Below are 20,040 nucleotides of genomic sequence, written 5' to 3'. Positions count from 1 at the left end.
TACCCATGCCTTTACCATTTCCATTGCTCTTTCTTTGTGTAGATCCATATTTCCACCTGGTATACCTTACCTTCTTCCTGGAGGACTTCCTTTAATATTTCTTTCTTTTTTTTTAAAGTTTATTTATTTTGAGGGAGCAAGTGAGCAGAGAAGGGACAGAGAGAGAGTAAGAGAGAGAGAATCCCAAGTAGGTTCTCTGCTATCCAAGTGGAGCCTGATGCAGGGTTCAGACTTATAAACCATGAGATCATGACCTGAACCAAAACCAAGAGTTGAATGCTTAATCCACTGAACCACACAGGCACCCCTTCACTTAATATTTCTTATATCAAAGGTCTGCTACAGATGAATTCTTTCAGCTTCTGTATGTCTGGAAATATATATATATATATATATATATATATATATTTATATTATATTTAATATATTATATTTATATATATTAAATATATATATATAATATATATAAATATATATGTATATATATGTGTATATATATATATATATATACACACACACACACACACACACACACATATATATATTTAGGTTAAGGGAGCCATTTTCATCCCAAAACTTCTTTACTTTTTTTTTTTAATGTTTGTTTATTTTTGAGAGAGAGAGAGAGCTGGGTCAGGGGAAGGGTAAAGAGAGGAAGACAGAGGATCCAAAGCAGGCCCTGTGCTGACAGCGACAAGCCCGATGTGGGGCTCGAACTCATGAACCATGAGATCGTGACCTGAGCCAAAGTTGGACACTCAACTGAATGAGCCATCCAGCTACCTCTGGAAATATTTTTATTTTACTTTGATTTTTGAAACATGATATTGCTGGATATAGGATTCTAGACTGACAGTTCCTTTCATTGTTTTAAGGATGTGTCTCCATTATCTCCCCAATTATGTTTAATAAGAAATCTGCTCTCATTCTCATATTTGTTCCTCTGCATGTAATGTGTCTCTTTTCCCTAGTTGGTTTTAAATTTTTTTCTTTATCATTTGGCTTGAGCAACTTAAATATTATGTATCTTAGCACAGTTTTCTTCATGTTTTTGTACTTAGAGTTTATTGAGCTTCTTGGATCTGTGGGTTTATATTTTCCTATTTGAGGAAATTTTGGCTATTACTCATTCAAGTATTTCTTCTATCCCCATGTATCTCTCTTTTCCTTCAATGAATCCAGTTAAACATATATTAGATGGATTGCTTAAAAATTGTCCCAAGTTCACTGAAAGGTTATTTATTTCAAAAATTGTCTTTTTCTTGAGGCACCTGGGTGGGTCAGTTGGGTAAGTATCCGACTTCAGCTCAGGTCATGATCTCACCATTTGTGAGTTTGAGCTCTGCATCAGGCTCTGTGCTGACAGCTTGGAGCCTGGATCCTGTTTTGGATTCTGTGTCTCCCTCTCTATCTGACCCTCCCCTGCTCATGCCCTGTCTCACTCTCTCTCTCTCAAAGAGAGAATAAACATTAAAAAATGAAAATTGTTTTTTTCTTTGTTTTATTAAACTTTTTTTTCTCTATTGCTGTGTCTTCGAAGTCACTAATCTCTTCTTCAATATCCAGTCTGCCATAAATCTCATCCAGTATATTTTTCATCTCAGGCATTGTAATTTTCACCTCTGGAAGTTCAATTTGGATCTTTTAAAAAAAATCTCCCTTTTTCTGCTTACTTTTTGGAACATGAGACATATTGTTATAATAGCTATTTTAATATCCTTGTCTGCTAATTTTTTTTTAAGAGTTCAGTTTTCTATTGAACAGGTTATGGAAGAGATTTAGTCAAAAAGAACAAAGCTCATGTCATCCTCAGACTCCTCTGATTCTTCTTTCTTTGTTTCCACTTTCTTCTCCTCAGTTGGGGCAGCAGTGGTGGAGGGGGAAGGACCTCCTGCTGATGCAGAACCAGCTGCTGGGGGGGGTCCACCAACCCCTATACTGCATATGGCTCCCCATGTTGACATTGGCCAGGGCCTATGCAAACAAGACCGACCTGCCAGAAAGTTTCAACATTTACACCCGCTGCTTTAATGAGGGCATTGATCTTATCCTCCAGGACCATCACCTCATGTCATGCAGGATGAGGGTCAAATAGATGCAGGCGAGCTCAGACATGGAGATGGTGTTGTTGGCGCGGTGTTGGGTGTGCTGAGTGGGCACTGGTTCCAAGTCGCTGGATGAAAGGAGGGCCTCACCCCAACACAAGCCTTGGCTTCCTCAGAAGGGCTTGTCCCCTATTTTAACATCCTTATCATTTGGGCTTTGTTTTGGTTAATTTTTCCTCTATCGTGGGCCTTGTTTTTCCTGCTTCTTTGTGTGCCTCGTCTGTTTTTCTTTATTTTTATTTTCTTTATTTTTTATTGGATGATGATATTGCGAATTTTACCTTGCTGCATGCTGGATACTTTCATGTACTTATAATTTTTTTAATGTTTATTTATTTTTGAGAGAGACAAAGACAGAATACGAGTGGGTTAGGGGCAGAGAGAGAGGGAGACACAGAATCTGAAGCAGACTCCAGGCTCCAGGCTCCGAGCTGTCAGAACAGAGCCCGTCGTGGGGCTCAGACTCACGAGCTGTGAGATCATGACCTGAGATGCAGTGGGACGCTCAGCCGACTGAGCCACCCAGGTGCCCCTACTTATAATTGTTTTTCAACTTTGTTCTGGGGCACAGGTAAGTTACTTGGTAATAGTTTGATTCTTGCATTTTAGACTTGCTAGGTAGTGCAAGTGTATTATTTAGTCTGGGACTAATCATTCCCCCTACAGAGCCAAAAAATCTCCTGGGTACTCTATGCAACGATCTGTGAACTATGGGGTTTCCAGGCTGGCTGGTGAAAACGGACTGTTCCCAGGCTTTTATGAACACAGGGTACCATTACTTCTGATTGTTTTAAGTGGTTCTTTCCCTGACTTTTGGTAGCTTTTCATGTGTATTGCACTGATCATTACTTTTCTGAATTGCCAAGGAGAATCCTTTGCAGATCTCCAGAGTTCTCTCTCTGCAACTCTCTCTTCTCTAGCATGTGAATGCTGGCAACATTGGTGTCCCGAAACTCTCAGCTCCGTTCTCTCAACTTAGAGAGTCTCCTGGGATCACTTGGGTTCTCCTTCTCTATACCACAGCCTGGAAACTCTTTAAGGCAGTGAGCTAAGGCAGTCTTAGGGCTCACTTTATTTGTATCCTGTTTCTCAGGAATTGCTATCCTTTGTTGGCTAATACTCAGGGTCTTGAAGAACATTATTTCATATATTTTGTCCAGTTTCCTTAGTAGTTTCAGGTGGGAGATAAAGTCAATCCCTTCTTTTTAATTTTGTCCAGAAGCAGAAGTACTCTACAGACTTTTATTTGAATATAACCGCTATTAACTTTGAGTTTTTGATTTTTGAAAAGAGTTTGCCAATTTCTGACACTATGTTAGTGGGTCACTCTTACTTTATCCTGTTCTGGTCCCACTTGCCTTTTGTGAGTTGAAACTGTCCTTTATCGAAGTGAAATATAGCAGAAGCTTTTTCTTTTCCAGCCATAGAAGAGGAATGAGAACACTTCTTAAGGGTGGTAAGAACAATTGCCCCTTTGGTCTATCCAACAGAAACTTCCATTCAAAGCAGTATCCTTGCTGTGTGTCCTCCACATGTTTCTGAGGAATGTGTGTTTGTCCTTGAATTAGGTTTGAAAGGGGCTAGGGTAGGAAAGGAAATGTGTCGAAGAAACCTGCGGATATTCTGACAAGATTCTTCTGGCTTCATATTCATCCCTATGGGAAGAAAGATGTTAGAAATGCTGACTCCTTCACATGAGAGACTGTCTCAAAAGCCATGGGAAATGGGTATGAATTGATTATCCAGATATACTTATGTGATAGATACATAAAATCATTCCTTGATATTCCAAGCATGTTTTAGAAGGGGATCTGTATGGCCAAAAAAAATGATAAAATAGATGTCCTAAATATGTCATGAGCATAATACTGAAAAAGCATTTTTTCCCCCACAGAACACAGTTCTTATCTCTGTAGTCAATATTTGATGCATGCTCATTGCTATTTCCTCATTTTCAGTCAAGGAGGGAAAAGGTGGATTCATCTCTAAGTGATTGATCATCACGGCTTTACTCTGCAGCAGTAGGAGAAAGATGAATTATGGGAGTATGTACACTTTAAATAGCAATTCTGATTCCTCAGAGGTCTCCCAATGAAGTCAGAAGGATGGGAGTGGAGTTTTCAGAAGCTCTGATGTTTCTTCAGGATGCATCTTCTATCGTGAGGATAATTGATACACCTTGCAAAAAATAAAAATACTGCTAGTAACTCCAAAAAAACTAAACAGGGAGTAAAAAGTAGACTACTATTTGCCTTTTTAAAAGGAATCCCAATTAAAAAGTCCATTTTAGTTTTATGGGTGTGTGTGTGTGTGTGTGTGTGTGTGTGTGTATCGACTGAATTGGAAATTTTTTATAGTATCCAATAAGCGGAGAGGTTAGAATGACAATGTAGAGTCTGTAATTAATTGCAAATAAGAAAAACCAAGTGCCTTGGCAGAAATAAGACTTGGAGGAGATATCTCCCAAAGCCACAGCAGTTTCTTATAAGAAGAATTTGTCAGGGTCAATATTAACCTATCCTGGCTGTGTCTGATGTGCTGGCCAGGAGGTAACTAAAGAAACGCGAGACATTCTTGCTGTCCAAAGACTCCAATCTGGTTGGAGATAGCGGACACAGCCTGAAAGAGATCAGCAGTCTCAAATGTGAGCCTCTGGGATTCTGGGAAGGAATTCTGATTCTACCTGAAGGAACAGTATTGCTCAAAACGTTGAGTATTAAGTGGACCTACCAACAGCTATTTTGAGCTACAACTGTGTGCGAAGTAATGGTCTAGTAGCTGGTAACACAGCAATTAGGAAAAGAATGACTTGTTCTCATAAACTTTAATTCCAGGGGAATTAATTGAAAAGCTAGAAAAACCTTGTATGTTCAAGGCAGAATCAAGCAGATTCTGTTTGGAAACAGAGTAGGACAAAACAGAGTAGGAAAGAGTAGGACAAAACAGAGTAGGACAGAGTAGGACAAAATATACTTCAAAAAATATTCTTTCTCATGGATAAAGGACTGAGACAGTACCATGATCACAGTTGGCATCTATATACGAGATACTTTATGTACATCATGTCCCTTCTTCCCACTTACGAATGAGAAAATAGAGTTCCAAAGTATGCTGTGTAGCTAAGGTGAGGAAAGCTTGGCATCACATCCGCATCTGTTTGATTCCAATGCCTGTGTTCTTCTCAGGACACTCTGCTGCCTCTGATGGGAATCTTGCAATATTGGGTGATTTTCCGTGGGTATCTCAGCCAGGTCACCATCCCTGAAGAGTCCTCTTACTCAGGCTCCTTTGAAAAGATATCGCAGGCCTTAAAAGTTGCAGTCTCCTTGCACGATGGGCCAAAGAGGATAAAACAAGAGACCAAGGAAAACCAGGAGAAAGGTAACAGAAGCACACCCCCAAATCATCCACAGAACAAGGCTCTCACTTCCTTTTTCATGATGTGAATGATTGCAGGCACCGAGTGCTGAGAGAACTTGGCCTTGGCTCATTTGGCCTGGAAAGCTCTCCAGGGTCGGTTTGGATGATTCATCAGGAAATGAAGCTCCCTCCTGCCAGTGGTTTGGGGAGCAGTGGGGGATGATTGGACTCTTGCCGATCACTTCCAGAATGGGAAAAGTTACCGTGCTCATATTAAAAACTCAAATGTAGGGCACAGGCTGGGGAATATTTTAAGTTGGTTATCTATCCAGAGTGCTGTATGATACAGACCTGATTTAATTGCCCTCATGCCTGCTTAGGATATATTTAAGCATGCATAAAACTTTCACGAAGGTGGGTTGATGTCTTCCCGAAAGCTGGTGAGAAGTTTTCAGTGGCAGCTAGACCGGGGGGCTCTGGGAAGAAGGTAGAAGGGACTCCGTGGTGGAATGCCGGGGGTCCTTTCAATTCGGAACAGTCCATTTCTCTGGTTTTTAGCTCCATTCCTGGGGGCTGCAGGGCAGCGTGCAAGAAGCCATACTTCAAAGCACCCAGGAGGCTCCTCAAACCTAAAGGAGTCCCATGACCAGTAGGGATCTCTTTAAGAAACTGTAAATGTGTGACCTTCAGGGAAAGGTGCGCTTTCATGAAGAGAAAAAAGCCCCCATGGTAGCTGGCAGGATATTGAAGCCAGAAGAGTCTGACAGCGTTATCAAGCTGAGCTGTAAATCCCAGACATTCACAAGCCCCGGGCTGCAGAATCTCTCCCAAGTTTTGCTTTGTTTCCTATCAATGGTGTTAACAGCTCTGCCAACGTTCAGCAATTGGACGAGGAAGACAATACTCAGAGACAAAAATCAGTACAGTATTGTTTTATTTTTATGCCATATCCAGACAGAAAGATCTCATCTATTCATTGTAATACATTTGTCATTTTCGTCTGAATAAATGCAAGGCTATGAGAAAATGCTGATACCAGTTTTCAGAGAAAACTATTTACAATTGTCCCTCCCTTCTTTCTTTGGGCATTTTCATTATAATCTTTTCAGCTTCACAGAGGGATGAACAAAACTCGTGCACTGAGTGTAAAGCGGATGGCTGAACTGCATTGATTATGACCTTCAGTTTTAAGGTTAACAGAGGGAAGAAAAAACAAATTGTCGACTTCAGGAGTTTGGTTACTCTTTTCTGAGGGAGGAAGTGCTTTTTTCTTTCCTCTCGTTGCATTTCACTCGAATGGGTCCTATATGGAGACCCAGTGCCTTTGTTCATTCATTTATTCCCTCGTTCAAGACTTCTGAGTGCCCGCTATAGGCAAGACATGAATTAGACCCTGGAGATACAGCGGTTAACACAACCTCTGAGGTCTTAGAGGCTGGAGAGCCTAGGGTGGTGATGGCTCCAAAAAAGAAGAGAAAATCCTCTTCCCCAGATCAGGGTCTTTCAAAGCAGGCTCTAGTCCTCTCTATCAGACAGCCTTATCCATCCCTCTACCAAGTGTCCAATGAACTGAAAATAAATCCCTGACTTTTGACCTTCTATTTCCAGTCAAAATTCACTTGTTTTTGTAAGTTTCAGGATGAGTCACTTTGAATAGAATGTATGGGAGGCAAGGGATCAAATTTTGTTAACTCCTGTTTTACTTACTTTTGTTGAACACCTTTTGTTCTTTCTTTTTTCTTTGGAATAAAGAAAACCAATGTCTTTAATAAACAACAGGTCTTAGACACTCTAAAAATAGCTCTTGAAACACCGGGCGGTTTTTCCTTGTAGGCTTAATACCGGTTTCATTTCCATATTTTTCTATGATATCTTTAGCATCGCACTTGGGACTTACTTGAGTCCTTTGGTTTTTGACACAAATCCCTGCTAGACCAGCCTTTGCCAAACTTCAGTCATTTGTATAAAACCTTAACAATTTTTTTCCACGTGCTCACATTAGGTCTTTTCTTCTTGAATTATTTTGTTACATATGCGTATCATGTCTACTACTAGCTATATATTTATTTAAATTGACATCTCTCTTTCTCTCTTTCTTTTTCTTTCTTTCTTTCTCTCTTTCTCTCTCTCCTTCTCTTTCTGTCTTCTTTCCTCCCTTTCTCTTAAACTAGTTTATTTTAAAAGGAAACTTCATATGATTACCACAAATGCAATAAGTTTTGCTTATAATAAATGGAAGATAATGACAAAGCAAATAAAATGTAAACTGATATTCCTAAATTGTACCCGGGTACTATCAGAAGGTTCAGAGTCTTTTCTCTCTATGAAAAAGGAAGATTAGCCCATGATGGGTGATGTTAAAGAAATACTCCAACTACCCGAGACTGACTCTTGGATATAAGAAGAAAGACTAAAAATAAAATAACGTTTTTCTCACTATGTGATTCAGAGTATTTAATGCCATGTTTGGGTATCTCCTAAGGTCATCTCCTGAACTTGTTGGGACATTTCAAAGGGCCACAATATGGCCACGCTCCAGAATCTGGTGGAAAATTGCTGCCTTTCCCATCTCCAAGGGGGGTCCGTTGTAAATAGAGGCAGTGCTTGTTTCAAACAACTGATTCTGTCCCCCAAGATCTACAATCATTGACTTCATTCAACTATTTGGAGATATGAGATAATTTAAGAAATTCATGTATCTTCTCAACAGACGTTAGCACCTGCAGCCTGTGACATCTGTCACCACCTTTCGGGGCATGCTTCCTGTCTTCATTATCCGTCTCTTTAATTAACAGTTTAATTCTTAAAAATAAACTGTACAGTATGTGGTTAGGAGTGATTGTTTCCAGTCAGCACAACAGAAGGCAATAACAGTAGATCATGGCTGAACTCCCTCCAATCATATCCTACCCGGTAATAATGACAACAGGAAGCTGTTCATCAGGCCTAGGTTTCTCCCATTTCATCTAGAAATATAAATATCTTCTATTTAATAGAGAGAAAGATGAGCTGAGAAGATGATGATGGATCAGGGGGTGACACCGTGGGCCAGCCAAAGCTTTTAAATGTGACATTTTTCAAGTCATGGGAGAAGAGAAGAGCAGAGGGAGGAAGGGAAGAGAATATCAAACTACGTTTAAAAACAGCAGGCCAAGCTACAGTGCTTGCACCTCACATTCTTCCCTGAGTCTAAGAGAAAATCTGACGTTTCTTCAGATCTATCCATCCCATGACATTGTCACACTGCAGAGAAATTGACTTTGAATCAGAAATGATTGTTTGTTGACAGTGAAAGGGAATAGTCAGTTCCTTCCTACAAATTCATCATGTGGTATCTTTACAGAGGGATTTTCTGTTTCAGGAGAATAATAAGTGTAGAGAAGGAAATTGCTAAGGATGACCTAGGTCAACACAGAGAAAGACTATCCAGGTATGTGCTAGTAAAATATGGGGACAGGCTCTGCGAGGAATATTCTCGGCTTTAATAGATGGTGGAGTGTAGATGATTCTCGGTACGTGTGCTCGCGACACTAAACTGGGGGTTTGGATCGTAGCTTAAAATAACAGAATCACTTAATAAAAGGTATTTTCCTAAAGAAAGAATACTTTGAGAAATGTGAATGGGGAAGAAAGAAGTGTGGAGTCGGGCTAATGTTTGCAGTAATCCTTTTTATTTTTTATTTTTTCTTTCCTTATAGAATAAAATATTCCTGTGGATGGTCTTTCTAAGAGTCTCGGTTGTCTCTTTCCTTTTCCAGGATTCTTGTACTAAAACATGAAAACAAACAAGCAAACAAAAGATGAAAAGTGACTGCGGGAGCTCCTGAGAGTAATCAAAGGAGAACATTTTAAGAATTGATCTCATTCGACCATTTGCCATATTGTATCTGTTCCTCATTTGCAAATAACAGAACCACAGTGGGAGTGGATTCTTGAACGTTCTACATGGTCTTCAGACTAACCAAACTGTAGAGATCAAGGATGATGGATAACCAGTTACATGAAACTTTCATCTGGAGAAAGGGATGGGGGGCGCTGTTAAATTATCCACTGATTTTTTTTTTAAAGATGCCGCGCAAAGCCTTTGGTCAGAAAAACAGCCTCTAGCAAGCAATGCATTTTACATAAAAGAAACCTTCCCAGGAAAGATGGTGATGAATTTAATTATAAGCTCTTCTCTTTGCATAAATTTGATTCAGTCTAAATAAGACTTGAAACATGGAACAATGTCCATGGAGTACAATTCACCAATTGTTACTTTTAATTATGTTCACATGCATAATTCATAAATATACTGCATGGACAAGAGGAAAGAAAAGATAAGAAGGAACAAAAGAGATGAATTTTCCATCAAACAATTACTATATAAATAGACAACATATTTAATACATTAGTTAGCAAAGTGAGTCTTTGTTCTTGCCAGTCTGGGGCTTAAAAATGTTAAAAGAATCCCCAAACATAACATTGTTACATTTTGCTAATGTCTCTCTTAAATGAAAGAACTAGGAATTATCATTTTTTTATTAAAGAAAACAAATTAAAAAAATCGCCCCCTTAACTGTGGCGATATGGGTATGGTTGACATAGCATAACATTATAATAGGTACTATTATAGTAGATTCTAGTGTGATCTCTTAATACAGAAACATTTGAGAATGACATTTACTCGTTAACAGAGAGTCTTTTCTTAGGTTAGGTTTGTCATTTCATGTTGCTAATAAGTATTTGGGGGGTGAATGGGTGGCTCAGTTGGTTAAACTTCTGACTTTTCATTTTTGGCTCAGGTCATGATTTCAGGGCTTGTGATTTTGAGCACACTTCCCCTCCCCCTCACTCCCGCCCCCATGCTGATGCGCTGACAGTGTGGAGACTGCTTGGGATTCTCTCTCCCCCTCTTTCTGTCCCTCCCCTGCTCGCTTGCGCTCTCTCTTTCTCAAAATAAATAAATAAGCTTTAAAAACAAACAAACAAACCAACCAAAGTATTTATCTGGTATAATCTTCTTAGTGGTACACCCATCCTACTGGGAAAGAAAGAACTGTACCAACAGGTGTGGATACATTGCCAGAGAGTCCAAACTGTTTCTTCAACGATATAATTTATATGAAAGCATTTCATGTAATAGATTCGAGGGTAGTCCCATTCCTGGAATTCAAGGATTAAATAAAATATCGCTTAGCAAAATTATGTGCTAAATACAGAATTAAAGCTTTGTACTTAAGTTTAAGTTTGCATTCTTATTGCAAATTCTCTTCTATGTAGAGGCATCTTTTGGTTCATGGCTCAGTTTTTAGGAAGCACCCATCTGCCACGAGCAATTGCAGAACCAATGAGAGCTATACAAGGAGTCTAGCACATAGGGACCAAAATGTCAGTTGCGTATCCAGCGGAGCTGTTGAAATCTTGGTTTGGGTATGTGGCAACCCTGTACTACTTAATACTGAACTTTAGAATTACACACCTCCAACTGTGGCTCTCCCCCAGCTCGTCAGCTGGGTCCACTCTGTTAAACTGAGGTTGGAAGAGGTGATCCAAGTTTCCAGATGCGCTGTTATGAAAAGGAAGAGGAAGGCGCCGAACCACACATGCTCAGATCCTTCTCCTAAACCTTCCGGTAAGATACGTTACTCTTCTTACTCTAGGGGCAAGAGTGGTGGTGCGGGATAAGACAGAGCCATAATCTAATAGGATGCCCTTCCACACAGAGCTGAGAGTCAAAAATCTATAGTTAAAGTCTGATATTCCTGCCTTATGGGTGGTTAACATTTTTTAACTATCCTACCTGCTTCATGTGGAAGGAGAGAAACAATGTATGCATGGAATACTCTTTTTATTTTCATCTTTATTCATTTTGAGAGAGAGAGAGAGAGAGACAGAGTGCGAGCGGGGGAGGAACAGAGAGAGGGAGACACAGAATCCGAAGCAGGCTTCAGGCTCCCAGCTGTCAGCACAGAGCCCGATGCAGGGCTCGAACTCAGGAAAACGCGAGATCATGACTTGAGCTGAAGTCAGTCGGACGCTTAACCGACTGAGCCACCCAGGTGCCCCTGGAGTACTGTTTAAAGAAAAGAATATTTAACCCCAATTATCTTATGGAAATCAGAATTTAAAATAAACACCAGTCCATATGTCACAGCCATAAAAGGGAACTTTCTGCATAAAAGTTTTGGGGGGCTTTTTTTGTGATCAGAATTTGGCGCCTAATTTTCTTCTACTGTAAAGTGATTATAACAGTATGCATCTCAAGATTCTGTCAAGTGTTAAATGGAGTTATACATGTTAGTGCTCTGAAGAGTGACTGGCATATTGAAAGTCCCCAGGAAATGTTAGCTGCTATTGTCATTAGTGTGATGACTGTCACCACCACCACTACCACCACTGGCGTCCTCATCCTGACCATTATCATCGTCACCATCATCATTTTGCCGCTAAGGTGACAACCTGTGAGTATGCGACAAGGACTTGAGAACAGGTCCGTTGGAAAAGCTGCTTTTTTTCATTATTTGGCCAAGAAGCAATTAAGGGCCCACAGCATGCCTACTATTGCTGTGACCATGCACAACGACACACAGTAAGTGCAAGATATGACATCTATCTGTTAAAAGCTTCCAGTCTATATGATTGTAGTTCAGCCAGTACTCCACATGGTTCAGGAAACAGAGCCTTATGTGGGTCCTAGGATCCGGGACATTTTAAGGCTTTAAGGCTTTCTATCTGCCCTTGAACTTAAAGAAAAGATCTGCATGAGCAAAGCCAAAAGTTTAGGAAGGAACATGGGTGTGTAGGGGACTGGATTGATTGAGCACCTTTGGCCTCAACAGAGAATTCCAAAACCAAAGTTTGCCCTGGAGGATTCGAAGGGGGAGATGTTTGCTGCATCTTTTCACTCCCACTGCCCTTACATGGGGCTCCTTTAACCCTGTGCCCCCTTTCTCTCGAGTCTCCACTGTGTCCTAAGCATGGCTCTGTCCCCCGCATCTAAGCCCATTCTCATGTTCTTCCCCTGGCCCACTCCCTTTCCTTCCATTTCGCTCTTTGAAGGTGGGCCTTTTCTTCAAGGTCTGATTTTTGTTGTTTACTTGCTTGCCTTTTATATATTTAAAGTTATCCCTTCAGTAATTCTTTCTGAGTACACTGTTATAGACATTACTCTCTCTCCTAAACTCATATACTTATCTTTTATATTATTATTTGCTAGTACGTATGTCCTGTAAGGCAGTGTGGTATACTGGTAAGAATATAAAGTCTGTGTTCTTGGGGCGCCTGGGTGGCTCGGTCGGTTGAGCGTCCGACTTCGCTCAGGTCATGATCTCGCGGTCTGTGAGTTCGAGCCCCGCGTCGGGCTCTATGCTGACAGCTCAGAGCCTGGAGCCTGTTTCAGATTCTGTGTCTCCCTCTTTCTCTCTGCCCCTCCCCCACTCATGCTCTGTCTCTCTCTCTCTGTCAAAAATAAATAAACATAAAAAAAAATTTTTTAAATCCGTGTTCTTGCCCAGACTAACTGGCTGTCCGTGTGGCCATAAGTAAGACACTTTGTCTTTCTGGGCCTCAGTTTCCTCAACCACAAAACAAATGATTTTCATTAAATGATTTCTAATGGCTTACCCAACTTTGTTAATTTTCTCGTAGGATTTTTCTATTACATTTTCCATGCGATTTTATTCAGTTTTATGACAAGCCTATCCTATTTTCTTCTTGGGATTTGAAACCCATTGAGAACAGTGATTCTGATAGCAGCCCATTACCTAATCCAGTGACTTGTATTATAAGCATTAGCTAAATACTTGGTGAAATTCACTGCTACATATTCCTACCTATCTGCTAGTGCGAACCTCATCTCTCTGCCCCTCTCCCTGCCTCCCCAAATGTCTTCAATCTGTGGCCTCTTCATTATCCAAACAACAAGTATTTCATATTGTCTTGTAGTGGGCACTGGTATTTGTATTTCATAAATAATGAGAATTAATTAGCTATAACAAAGGCAAGCATTACGATGGGGGTCTGCCAAGATGTGTCTATCATTTGCCCTCATTCAGCAAGTATGACACGGTGCTGTGAAGCAGTGAAAGCAAAGTAAATCTCAACTCTAAATAAGACCTCAAAAGGCCACCTATCATAGCTGATGTATTTATTTCCACAGTGTTTCCACATGGGGCACTGCCTTACCCTTTGGGCACCAAACGCTGTCAGAGTTTCAGAGAGTTTTGTTTTTAATGCCAAATCCTTTTTATGCCAATTAGAGATAATCTCCTTGGGCTCTTAAGTAATTTGTCTGTGTAATCTCAGGCACACTGAAAAGAGTCACAAATCCTTTGTTGATTGGATGACAGAGTGGAAACTCCTCAGGCACGGTTAGAAATTAGTCAAAACTTTTAAGTCAATGTGATGTCTTCCCCCCCACCTTCTTTTATCAAATAAAGAAATCTTCCTGCACAGATTGATGCACAAATTAATTCGAAACAGGTTCATGGAGACTTTTCTTTGAGCTTGCGAATCACACACACGCACACACACACACACACACACACATGCGTGCACACCCGTGTGCGCATGCGGGCACAGATTGCCCAGAAATGAACAAGCTTAATGAACCTAGGAATTAGGAAGTTTTCCCAGGAAAACAAAATATTTTGGTTGAATTTGAGAGGTTTTCACTTTCTTATGGTATCTAGAAGGATTAACAGCTGAGAGTTTATTAAGAACTTTACTTCCTTGGACGACAAACTTCTGTAGAATGAACAGACTAGAGTGGCTTAATTAAATTAATGACTGATTATAATAATTATATCTTTTCAACCCATGTTTATTTATTATCTTAAAATACCTGAAAATGCTCATATTGCCATTTAAGGTGTAACCCTCACCCAGAGGAATGTAGTTTTATGTTAACAAATTAGTAGTTTTCACTATTTATTTATTTATGAGAGAGAGAGAGAGGGAGGGAGAGGGAAGGAAAACACGAGAGGGAGAGGGGCAGAGAGAGAGGGAGAGAGAGAATCCCAAGTGGACTCTTCCCTGTCAGCGCAGAAGCTGATGCGGGGCTCAGACTCACAAAAGGTGAGATCATGACCTGAGCCGAGATTGAGAGTTGGACGTTTAACCGACTGAGCCACCCAGCCACCCTTATCCTTAAAAGGCTAGTTTGATTAGCCTTTCACCTAAAATAAGGGGAGTGGGCTCTGACCTGTGTGGTGCCTACTCTGTGTCCCGCTGCTGCTGTGATCATGTCAAAGACCTTTGCCCCATTTCCTAGTAACCACTCATCCCAGAACACACGTCTTTGGCAGATTCGTTTCTGTTGAAATTCTTGATTCAAAATGTGAATTTTACTTACCTTTGAGTCCATAATTGATGTATGTCACCATTTAAGATCCCAGATCTGTCAGCACCAAACGGAATTCATGGATTAGTGCCCCTGTTTGAGCAATTCGGCATTCTTTTGCCTTTTATGGGGGTAGATTCCCCACCATTGCTCTTTTGTATACAGAGGAAGCTAGTGCTTTTGTGAATACAAGGTGGGTATGACTTCTCATTTGTTCAAATTCTGCTTTATAATTTATATTCACTCTTTTAACAAACATTAATTGGGAACTTATCACGTGGCATACACTAACAATGTAAGCTGGGCATCCAAAGACGTGCCAAAACAGAAGGCCAAAAATATCATTCAACTTCTCCTTGTCTATCTATACGTACACATAGACCAAGGAGGCCGTCCCAACATCTTGAATGTTATCTTTTCTTTGCTTCTGTCTTCTCTCGCATTTTTGGTTGTTTGGCATTCATGTCTCCATCTTTGTTCTCACCTGGCAAAAATGTGGGCTTGACTGAAGAACCATTAGGACTAATTACGGTTCAGTAAAAACATTAATAGATAAAGCATAATATCTCTCAAATACACCAGCCATAACCTGTGTGGAAAATAGGAAGACTGGATTCCATTCACAAGAGCAAAGATATAAAAATGCTCAGAAAAAAGATTTTGAAGAGTGTGGGAACTTTTCAGTTTTATTCAGAAAATGATAGAATTTCTCTGAGGGACTTAACTCAAACAAATAAACATAGGGACGTATTTCTAGGTGGAAAGATTGAGTAGTTTAAGTATACAAAATGCTTCTAAATGTCATTGAAGAATGGTTGCAATTCTTATTCATTGCATGGGGCTGTATTTAGTTGGTGTAGGAACTTGACAACGTGATGTGTTTATCCACCTCCTTCAGAAATAAGGACTGGAAACACACCAATATCTTTACAGTGACACTCTCCCAACACCTTTAAGTCTCAAATTTGCTGCTGTAAACATATTTACCTGCTATTTGATGTTTTTTTTCTGATTACAAAAGCATGTTTTTGGCATCAGTGGAATGTAAGAATCTGCATACCTTTCCAGATTTTAGATTTCTGCAATGACGGTACGGCATAATGAAGGGTGGGAGTATCTTGGTCAGCATTATAGATGGGACACTGGACATGTGGCCTTTTGAAGAATGTGCAGAGTGATTTGGAGGCAATGAATATAGAAAACAAGCATTTTTGGATCAACACAAGAAGGAATTCCAATTAGCAAAAGACAAGACAAGTCAATAAGGGCAGGGGAGGGACATAAATCACGAAAGACTTCTCTAGGAGATATGCAATGGCATTCGTCAGGAGGTGGAATTTGTTGCTCTTTTCCCAGACTAATTTACATAGGCTAGTCTCCGGACAACCCTGGTGAAATAGGTGCCAAATATTGGAAGGGATGGCGGGTCATTTTCCGCACATGCAGAGGGAGGATGTGTGGACAGAGGGTGGGATGAAGTGTGTAGGGACTGTGTGCGTAGGTGGACGGTGTGGAAGAAGAGGTGAGCATCTGTCTATCTTTATCTGAAGCACTTTTAACCATGAGGGGATATTCAGGCAGCACTATTTTATTTATTTATTTATTTATTTATTTATTTATTTATTTATTTTCAAGAGTGAGAGAGACAGAGCGTGAGCAGGGGAGGGGGAGAAAGAGAGGGAGACACGGGATCTGAAGCAGGCTCCAGGCTCTGAGCTGTCAGCACAGACCTCAAAGTGGGGCTCGAACCCATAAGCCGATCATACCTGAGCCGAAGTCAGGTACTCAACCGACGGAGCCACGCAAGTGCCCCCAGGCAGCACTATTATAGATTATCATCCCTGCAACTATTTGTTTCATATACAGACAGTGATCTGATTCTTTTTGATCTCAAATATTATTTAAAAAAAAAAAGAACTTATCTAGGTAACAAAAAATTCAGCAGCAATTAATTATAGGGAGGAAAAATGGTCTGCTCTGAGATGTTCCACTCAAAAGAGCATATCACGAGTATTATCTAGAAAGACAAAAATGGGAATCCCTTTTTCTTTCTAAACAAGCTAAACACAAATAATTTCACTCATGAACTGAGATGGCAACTGTCAGCTCTCACGGAGAGGTAAGCTCTACCAACAATGATGTCACTTCTGAGAAGCGAAGCTCAAAATAGAAGCACTCCCAGAACTTCAAATGTCTCCATTCCAAGTGATCTCCTCTAATAGTTCGTGTTTGAATTTGTAGGTCAGCTGAAAGAACAAGAAATCACGTTCCTTTATTTCTCTTCAGGTTCCCAGGAGGCCACTCAGTTTTATGTAACGCAAGAACACTGACATTTGGGGTGGGAAGTCTTCACGGCTCAAACAGGCGGGCTCTTTGGGATTTGTAGCACTGTTTTAGATTTCAGCTTCCTGCTTCACATTCCTGCTTTGGTTTTCTGACGTTTCACCATCACACCAAATGGCTTTGCAGAACAGAGTTCTGTCTAAGCGCTTTCCTTTATTAAATGTGGTGCGTTTAGCGTGGCTGGATTACGTTACACAAAACTATGTTGGCAAATTAATTACCGAGCATCCTCGTGTCATGGCAAACTTAAATGTGTGCACATACAAATGTAATAAATCACTGGTGTGGAGTAAATGAGTTGCTATAAAACATGTATTTCTGCTGTTACAGGAGTTGTAATTACTTTGTCATCACAGACCTCCTAGGTCTACCCAATAGGACCGCAGCTGTCTGGACAGCCAAAAAAGCAGGCTACCAAACAGTTGTGTTGATATGCACAAGACAAAAAGATCAGGTTCAATATTCTCCACCCACTGTCTCAAACCTATCAGAGTCCTTGTTACCATGTAGAAATAACAGAGGGCCGAGGTCAGACAGACTCTCTTTACACTAAGCTTTCCTGGGGGGCGTGTATCATTTTTTTAAAGATAATATTCTTTTTCCTGCATATCTAATCACCTCTCAAATAGGGTTATGGTTTTAATGCTTATTTTATAATACTTTGTTTCTCATGATTTCCAGCAACTAAAGATAATCCTACATATTTTGAAAAAAACACATTAATAATAATTACTTGCTAATGTATTTATAGTAGCAGTTAAAAGTATACTGTTATAAGTAGATTAGCTAAAGTCACTTCACAAAGTTAGTAAAACAGAATTGATTCTTATGCATTTTTACCCTAGTCACTACTTCCAAAAGTCCAGATGTCAGTAGAATTTTTCAGATGAGAAAACTGAGGTACAGGGAGATTAAGTAAATTATCCGGACCACAGAGCTAGTGAATGATAGGGCCAGAGTTCAGAGCCCTGCTCATAGCCCCATGCTGGACCTTCACCTGCCTCTGGCTCTCCCTGACCCTAACACTCTTCACACTGCTGTCATTATTCAGCTGTGTTGCCACCAGATTAACAGGTCTGCAGGCAGGGTCTTGTCCTGTACACCCCTGTAAATCCGGTGCAAGGAACTGGGGTGGGCAGATTGTGGGCTCTTAGTAAGTGCCAAATGAACAGATCAATAACGAAAGCGTTGTTTCTCTGGTTGAAATTGTCTTTAGGCGGTTCTGTGCTGCACGTCTGTGCTTGGGCCCTGCAAAGTGAGATATATGAAAAAAAAAAGCAGGAGAAATTCGAAACTTGGGGAGCTGGGATGGGGGTGGGGGTGGGGTTGCTACTTAGAGCTTCTTGATGTAACTATGGGTGATACCAAGATGGAGAAGAAGTCAAAAGGTACATGCAGCCTCTTGGATACTGTGGTTATTATGGTCCCTCTGGGGACAGCTGACGCTGACACCAGAGGGACTCAAGACCACCATATTGGCACCAGAAGCAAGGGCAACAGCATATCCTCTCAGGACCGTTACTAGACTATTGAATGAAATCCCAGTGTTGCTGCACAAATGGGGTCAAGACCTCACTGGTGCAGGCGACATGGTAACGAGGCATGGCTCTGGGATTGTGGTCCTTCCCAGGATTCCTGGATGGAGGAGGAACTTTCACTATACTTTCTGGGCCTGGAGACTTTGTTGGTGGGCATTTGGGCAGGAAGATGGAATCGGAGGAAGAAAAGGAATTTACAGAATTGTGTAGGGTAGGGTGTGTGTTTGGAGGTGGCAAGGACACAAAATTAAACAAAAATAATACTTTCCTCACCCTGAAGCCAGAGAGCCTTGGGTTTTGGAAACATGTGTTTGTGTTTCATGTCTATGTGTGCTATGATGGAAAAATGGAGGCAGTGAAAGGGATACTTAGGTCATGTGACTTACTGGCTACACACCTAAGTAGCCTGCAATGAAAGAGAATTTAATTGACACAACTATAGTTCTGGGAAATACATCAAGTTTATCTTTTAATAAAAGTTGAGAAATTGCTTTCCCTTAATTAAAGTGAGTAGGAGGGTGCACAGGAAATGAAACCAAGGTGTTGGATCACGGGGTCAGGGTGTGAGTTCTAGAGCCTGTGAGGATTGCGCTTTCCCTGGGGTTCTCACTTGGTGTTCTCTAAAAACACAAACACACCTTGCTTGGTAGCCCAAGGCTGTTTGGACACTTGTCTTCTTGGCAAAAGTTTTCCTCAGACTGGAATCTGACCGGGAGTCGAGAACTTTATGTAACTGGGCAATTGTGTTTGTGGAAGGTAGTAACGTCTCGTTCTATGCACAAAGGGATTGAGTCAGGACAGAAGATAAAGATGTTAAAGGTATCATCCTTCATGGGGAAAAAGAAATATTTACAAGGGCATTCCGAACCTCATGTTAAGGAGGAGGGGCTTATCCTTCCAACTTTCTTGCTCCAGCCTTGTCTGATGTTGCTTTCTACACAATTGCCATCTACGTTCCCAAGGCTGGACGAGTCGCCGGTGAAAGCCTCCTTCATTACGTAGTTGCAAAGACTCCTCTTCTTTTCTGTTGCTACTGCTTTGTCTGTTCCCTGTTTCTGATTTCTATTGTTGATACCCTGGAGGGCTTTCTGTTACCCTTCTCTTGACCCTCATTCTCCACCTCTTCTCCATGCCGATCCACAAGGATCTGGAAGTGTCCAGGGTGGTAGAACTGGTTAGAGGTGAGGAGCTAAGAAAGGGGGGGGGGGAGGACCCTTCTTCCCCTTTGCTATCACTACCCCTCCCCTATGCTTAGCATTCTCAGTAGCTTTCCCAGTCCTAGCCCATCAATTCATCCCTTATGCTCATATTTGAGAAACCCTATCCATGCCCATCCTAGCACCTGGCCTTTACATCGATGATTATATACCTG

At 40.8% G+C, this 20,040-nt stretch overlaps 1 pseudogene; it reads right to left on the bottom strand.

Annotated features, from left to right (window-relative positions):
- Positions 1-1,774: 1,774 nt before the first annotated feature.
- On the bottom strand, positions 1,775-19,663 carry LOC125911355 (60S acidic ribosomal protein P1-like; annotated as a pseudogene).
- Between the last annotated feature and the right edge of the window lie 377 nt (positions 19,664-20,040).

This window comes from Panthera uncia (genome assembly GCF_023721935.1).
Source record: "Panthera uncia isolate 11264 chromosome C1 unlocalized genomic scaffold, Puncia_PCG_1.0 HiC_scaffold_3, whole genome shotgun sequence".
Lineage (NCBI taxonomy): Eukaryota > Metazoa > Chordata > Mammalia > Carnivora > Felidae > Panthera > Panthera uncia.
This window is presented reverse-complemented; position numbering and strand designations above follow the sequence as displayed.